Below are 7615 nucleotides of genomic sequence, written 5' to 3' on the forward strand. Positions count from 1 at the left end.
ATCAATTTATGTTTTAATCCAAACATTTTTTTTACTATTGTAAAAATTGTTTCTTCATCCCATATAGACCTACAAATTTGTAATTTTTTTATATATGCTAATAAAGTTGTTATTATGTTCCCACATGCATACAGCTTTTGTGACAATTTCTCTATAACAATTTTTTACTATGGCATAACTACAGAAAATAATAAATACACATGCTTTAAAAATATTGAATTATGTTTAAGTTATATAAACTAATCATACTAAAATATTTTATTTAGTTGCTTCAACTCGATTTCTAAATTAAATTGAGTATACGATAAACTTAGAAGTTATTGCAACTCCTTTCACAGCATTTTACAATGCTAATTATAAACTAATAAGATTTTTTTTGAAATTTTTATCAACTAAAATACTGAATTTATGCTAAAAATGGTGATATTATATTTATCACAAACTCAAGCAAGTACTATAAGAAAAAGAAACGTATAGTAAAAGCAAAATATTTTTAAATGTTAAAATATTTTGTATAACACTAACTTGACCACGTTTAGATTTTTGTATAGTCCATAATTTATCACTTAAGTTCTCTTGTTTCCAACAATAACACTCAAGTTTGCATAATCCATCTCCTAGAACAAATAATTTGCTCGAAAAACATCGTTTTCTACTATTTTATACTGCGCTTTACTTTCAACTTCAAATCTTCTTGTTTGATTTTTAGATTGGCTATCTTGTTCGTGAATTCCTGTAGTGCCTCCTCAGCAAGAGAGGGATTTACTTCTGACATTTACATTGTAAATCCTGTATCTTGAAAGTGAACATAAATGCATAATAACTTGAGTTAAAAACTATCCAATATCACTTTTTGAAATTCAAATAAATATGTCCTAAATCTTGTCCCTAAATAAAATGAGTCGTGAATCAAGCAGCCATATTATCATATTCCAAGATCACTGTCACATTATTTTCACTTACCTTTAGAGCATTGGTTGATAATCTCATAAAAACACAGTAAGATTTGAAAGAAAACTTTTCAAACTACTAAAACAAAGATAGAACAAAAAGATATATGGTATAGTTAAAGGACAGTGTTAAACTTAACTATAACATTTGATGGACTTCAAGTATTATTTCTAAGTCAACAGGGTCAAGCAAAAGCAATTAGAACCTAAAGGCATCATATATAAGCCTCTAAACATGGCACTTCATATCTAAAAAATCAAAATTTAATAGTCATACTAAAATTAAAGTTTGACAACCATTTCTTTAATTTCTTTCATCACTATTTTTGGCGGATCCCAATATAAATATTCAAGGAAAGATAATTACATCACATCACAAAAAAAAAGGTAAATAGCTAGATCATGGATTAATTCAAATTATTATAAACCATATATAATAAGGAATGTTAAGTTTTTTTTTTTAAAGCTCAAATGACATAGTCTCCCCATACTCAATTAAGAGGTTGCGGATTCGAGTCTCCTATCTTTGGTAAAAAAAAAAAGAATGTTAAGTTGGCATGAGGATATTTAAATAGTAAAATTCGAAATGAAGCACCTTTCAATAAAATATCTTTCATTTTTCTTGATCTTTAACGATAGTAATTGATAATAAAAAGAAAAAAAGATACATATAGATAGATGATCATACTTTATCTTTGGTCATCACGTGTAAATTAATAATACTCATTTCTCTCATGCTTTTGGTTCCCTCATATTGTAATTTCTTGAAATATTTTAATTTCAAATTTAATTCAGAGATTAAAAAATACTAAAAATTAGAATCTATGAAAAAAATTGGTGAAACTATAGTTATTGGTGATAGATAATTTATATTGGACTAAAAATACAGCCAATCATTTCAATTAAAAACAAAAAAAAATTCCTTTATTTGCAACATGAGTAATTAAACAAAAAGCATGAATATATGACACAATAGTAACGATTCAAAACCTTCATAGTGCAGCAAAGACAGAAGTGCTATTGGCTCTCCAAGCAATAACGTTTATCAAAGTTCTTGGCATCCAAACCAAGAGCAAGGGCAAATATCCTTTGTTAAAAAAGACTATAATTTACATCTAACCACATGGCAAATATAATATCTCTTTTTGTAATCTCCTACTTAACCCACTAGGAACATAAAACAAAACATATCAAGCTTCAACACAAACAATAACAATAATATTAACGAAACATAGTTTAAGAAGAACAAAATATGCAACAAAGCCAGTGATAAAATTATATACCATGAACTCGGTTTCTGTGCTCACTAAAAAACACTGCAATGACAGTTTTAATGAAGTAAAATTATTTATCATTGGTCAACAATGTTGAATAATAATGCAGTGATTAAACCTTAGATTAAGAAGTTCTTTCTTCTAGGTCGACATCTATGTTAAGACAACAAATTTGTACCTTTAATGTGCAACAAATAATTATATATTTGCTAATCTTATAGTCATTTCCATACTCTGTCGATTATAATAATTAAAATTTCAATTATTAGTAGCACAATAATTACATCACCTCCAAAGATCAATGGGACAAATTGAACGATGAACAGCTCGAGCAATATCATCTAAGCTGATAATAAAATCTTTAAAATTAAAAACACAGAAGTTCAAATCAGAGGGGAGCGAGGAACAACACAAAAAGCAAGAGAGAACAATTGAAAACTTTTAGCAATAATACAAAATTAGGATGAATACATCTCCTATTATCTCTGCCTTCTTCTATTAAACCACAATCGAGGATCTACATGCAAGTTCATAATATCAAGGGCACATAAAAAAGATATGATTGAACTCTTTAGTACTCAGGCTAATGGAATTACTGTAGAATTCAAGTTCATGATCTTTTCTCTCATAAAATGCTAACAATGAATTAGTTAACTAAAAAAGTAAAAAATGTTTGTTTTACATGTAGTTACTTATTGTTAAATTAGTTAAGTATAAAATATTTATTTTACAAAATAAGGAAAAGGAAATCTATATAATTTTCAAGTTGTTATAGTTGCAAACTTACATAAAATAGTCAAGAGCATGGTTCAATGATTAAAAAACTGCCAACAAACCATAACATAAAATTGCAGTAGTGGTATATACTGAGTTAATTGAAATCACAGTACAAAATTAAAATAGAAAACTACATTCATCATGCATGTATAGTAGAAGAAAAAGAAAATTAAAACAGATAATTTACGAACTATTATTAGTATTATTGCTGCATATTCGCAAAATACTGCATGTAATACATGACTTTAACCGTTTGCATTATTTATGTGCCCTTGAGTTTTTGATATTTATATATGATATGAAACTCATTTTTAAAGGAAACTTAAACAAATATACAAAAGTTAGTTATGGAAGAAAAAGGAAGATCAAAATATTTAAATACATATAAACTTAGTTAAATTTTAAAGAGTGCCATCCAAGAATTAAACTGAACAAATTAAAGAAGAGACAAAAATGATCTAATTTAAACAAAAAAAATGGTGAAAAAATAGCGATTAAGGCAGATGAATCATTCATACCGCTTTGGCAGGTGCCACTTCAGCCGGAGCACGTTGCAGCTGATTTCACACCTTGAGCTTTGTCAGAGAAGTTGTTCCTTAAAAAAATGCTAATCTACATCCGACACATACATAACTATGAATTCCCAACCTACAGAACTTATTCAACCTAATTCCTGAATGGTAAAAAATAACATACTAAATCCTTTTAGAAAATATGAATAAAAAAGTGAATATTCCATACACATGAACTAATCCTTTAATATTGGAACAAAACAAAGCCAAAAAAACCAAAATGAGCAAAGCCAGAAAGCAAATTCTAAAAACTAACCTTTAAAAAATAAACAGAACTGGAGAAAATTAAACCTACTTACAAAAAGTTATCCACACTAAAACCCTTCGTCGTAAAACAAATGACCCTTAAGCTGCTGCCGTCCTCCATACTCTGCACTTCATAATTTTAAAAGCACACACTAAGGAATCACAAATATAAATACCTATCTTGGCAAAAGTTAAAAACTAATAATAAAGTCAAGTATCCCTTTAAATCTTGGTAATAAATATTTAATTGGATGAGTTCTTTACATAAAGCTTATTACCGAAATTTTCATTTCAATTTTTAAAGGAACATAAAATTAATCCCTCAATTATATTGTAAATTTTGAGAAATATATTCTAAAATTGAATTTAATTTCTTAATAATTTTTCAGCAAGCCATCAGTTACAGCTAGGTTCAATATTGGCAACTATTTCTTAGAATGACAATTTCAACTCCCACGTCATAAAAAGTTATCCATGAAAAGAAGTGCACTAATATCCCAAACATATTACACAAAAATAAAACCAATTTCTAAGGACAAATAAATTATGACACCATATAACGGTATAAGAATAGATGTCTTATAACACATACTCTAATTTATGCATTTCAAACACTTCATAATGCTGGAATCTCAAATTATCACGGTCAACATGTGAATCAATGCCTAGAGTTAAGTATAGTTGTACAACTGAACCAATTAAAGTCAATATATACATATTGGTTGCAATAGAAAAAATTAGTCTCCAAAGAAGAACAACTCACATGAAAAGTAAAGAAAATACCTTGACCATAACCCAAAATCATCACATCAAACTCAAATATGCAATGTCAGATAAAGAAAAAAAAAAAGAGAGAACAAATAGTGTCTCAAGTTGATAAAGTGAAACCTTAACTACAATGGACTTATGTTGGAAGATAATAAGAGTATTGGAGAGCACTCATAAGCTGCAAAAATCATTTGGAAGGACTTGATTTAATCAATTTCCCATTCTGAAGTTTAAAAAAGGAAAAAAATTTATTTGTTTTACAAAATGAGTGAAAAGAAATATGTACAATTTTCAAACCGTATAGTTATAGATTTCTCTTTGCTTGAATCCCGAACCCTAATGGCATTCTCTATAACTTTTTTTTAAAAGAAAGAAAAATAAAAGTAAATTTCTGCTTTAAAAAAGAAAAATTACCCACACCGCCGATAACAGGATCTCAGAGCTCTCTATTCTTTTGACAGGTGTTTTAACTTGTTGCCAACTGCTCTTTTTTCACTGACAGCAGTAACACCACTCACCATGCCACTGTTCTTTCTCCTTGCAGCTGCATCAACAGTCACTGTCAGCGGATAGAAAATTATTTATTCTATATTAAAAATATAAAAAAAATAGAAAATCACAATAATAGTATACACCACACAGGTTGATATAAAACTATTTTGACCTTTGTTAAAAACATTAAAATCCAATTTTGAGCTCCTCTATTGCATCATTTTTGAAATGCAATTGGCATTTTTTTAAAAAGGAAATGCATTAGAATCAAAAGAAAGCCAAAACTCAGGATACTCTTTGATATTTTGTTTCAAACATACCAAAATTATAATGCAAACATTTTCAATAATGGACTCTCAATAAGCACACTAAACGGGTTTGAAACAAATTTCTTTTTCATTTTTTTAGGGAAGTATTTGAACAACTGATGCATCAAATTGAATCCATTCAGAGTAACCAAATTTCAGCTAGTGAAAACAACTGTTTCATCATTGTAAAATAAAACAACTGTTAGTGATTTAAAAAAAATTTAATGTGTGGTTAAAAATACATATGCAACTTTGAACTTATGAAGAACAACCCCTCTTTCAATTCTACGATCAGTATCTTCATATGCTCTCTCCATTAATCCATACCTGATCCTTCTCCATGCTTCCCATGTCCAAAGCCAATGGTTCATTTCTATCCAGTGCATCATAATAAACCTGAATGTTCATTTATCATGGTATTAGTAAGCTTATATATAGTTGTTAAAATTCAAATTCCTAATCCACATTAAAAGAAACTATTGTTAGGTTGTGCCATTTCAATTAGTTAGAGAATATATCTGATGAAGTGTTTTGACGAAATCAAGTTCTAGTGGGTTCAATTTGAAAATTTATATATCCTATATAAACAACTACCGCTAGATATAATACTATATGATGGTATATACATGCACAAAAAATAAGTTAGTTTTGAAATTTACTAAAAGCTTAAATACAATAATAAAAGAAGTAAAGAAATACCTAACATTATAAATCCTCTTTCCTCAAGATTTTTTTGGCCCTTTTCAAAACTGACAACTTTGTTACCTTAGCTTTAGTTGTCAAAACAGCAACATTCTTATTCTCCTATAAGAACATCATAACAATCCTTACTAATGCTCAGGAGATGCTTTTGGTGCTGGAACACTCCCTCCTCCACTTATACTCCCTGTCAAAATTAATTATCTGATCAAATATGAGGAAAAAAAAAGAAAAAGAGAAGCAGATTAAACAGAAAAAAAAAATATAATTTTTAACAAATAATTCAACTTTGGAGATCTATTGAAAGGAAATAATTTCATAACTCCTCTCTAGATGTTTTGCTCATATACTATCAAAAGTGTTAGACATTTTTCATTCTTATAACATCTCCAATAGATATAGCAAATTATGTAGTTATGAAATTTTTTTGACATCAATCATAAGCTTCATACTTCATAATAAGGAGAAATCAAGGGCATTTCGATTTGATCATGTAATGACAACAAAAGTGATTAAAAGCAAGAAATTCCTAAAACACATAAAAAGGATGCTTATGACAATATCATAAAATTCTGTTAGCAAATCATAAAATTCTATTACCATTTTATATTTTAAACCCAATGCAAGGTATGAGTAGATCATATTTAATTCAGATTCCAACATGCTAGCATATGTAAGAGGAATCTGATGAAAATCTTGAAGCTGTACAGCCTTAGCAATTTTTTTTATGATTTTTCTTGTCCTACTTTTTCTTTCTTTCTTTATGCTAGTGAACTATAAGGAGAAAAAGAAAATTAGATCCATTTACCAAAAGTAAGAAACCGAAAAGAATACTCAATATATATCATAATATATAGTGATCAAATAAAAGAACATACTTCTCCTTATCAACCATCTCCAAATCATAACAACTGATTATAGTGTTCTAATAACACTTTACTTTAGGTTCATTATCAGTTCATAATTAAAAGCTTCCTCATACAACTTCAAATAAATATTAGAACAAAATAAAAAGAAAAGTAACTACTATGAGTAAATTTATCAAAACAAAAAATACACAGTGTTTAACTTGAGAATAAAAGAGATTTATACCAAAGAAAGTGTAATTAAGGATCCAGCAAAGATTAAAGATAACACAACTACACAGCTTAGGATTTTAAGATAACACAACTACACAACTTACCATTTTAAGAACTCAGAGGTAAATAAGAGAGATCCTGATTTCAGGCTTCAACCCCATAGAAGACGTTCATACCAGTACCATAAAAGTTCATTCTTCCCCTTGTTGTTGGTTTTTGCTAGAGCGACCAAAAATGGCACAAAAATTCATTACAAACTTATTATAATCTAAATTATAATTAGAAAAGTTGCAAACTTTTTGCAGCACAAACAACAATTCCAGGAAACCAAAAAGGAAAAGATAGGAAGGGAACATGAAGGATTTTAATTACCTCATTCCTGATTGAACCGAAACCACTCTCGTCGACCTCAGGGTCCAAATCCCCTACGTACAACAACGTATGATCACA

General features: G+C 28.5%; 1 long non-coding RNA gene across 3 annotated transcripts; it reads right to left on the reverse strand.

The window, feature by feature from the left end:
* Nucleotides 496-7615, reverse strand: LOC110271757. Of its 3 annotated transcripts, none has more exons than XR_002362390.1 (8): nucleotides 7538-7615; nucleotides 7270-7384; nucleotides 6087-6273; nucleotides 5715-5783; nucleotides 5002-5131; nucleotides 3873-3948; nucleotides 3520-3613; nucleotides 496-795 (listed from the first exon to the last, which is right to left on the reverse strand). It is a non-coding gene; the product is annotated as an uncharacterized LOC110271757 (long non-coding RNA). The 3 variants fall into 3 exon arrangements; XR_002362389.1 differs by having other exon boundaries at nucleotides 497-789; nucleotides 3873-3943; XR_002362388.1 differs by having other exon boundaries at nucleotides 497-795; nucleotides 3873-3943.

The sequence above is a fragment of the Arachis ipaensis genome, chromosome B05 (assembly GCF_000816755.2).
Source record: "Arachis ipaensis cultivar K30076 chromosome B05, Araip1.1, whole genome shotgun sequence".
Lineage (NCBI taxonomy): Eukaryota > Viridiplantae > Streptophyta > Magnoliopsida > Fabales > Fabaceae > Arachis > Arachis ipaensis.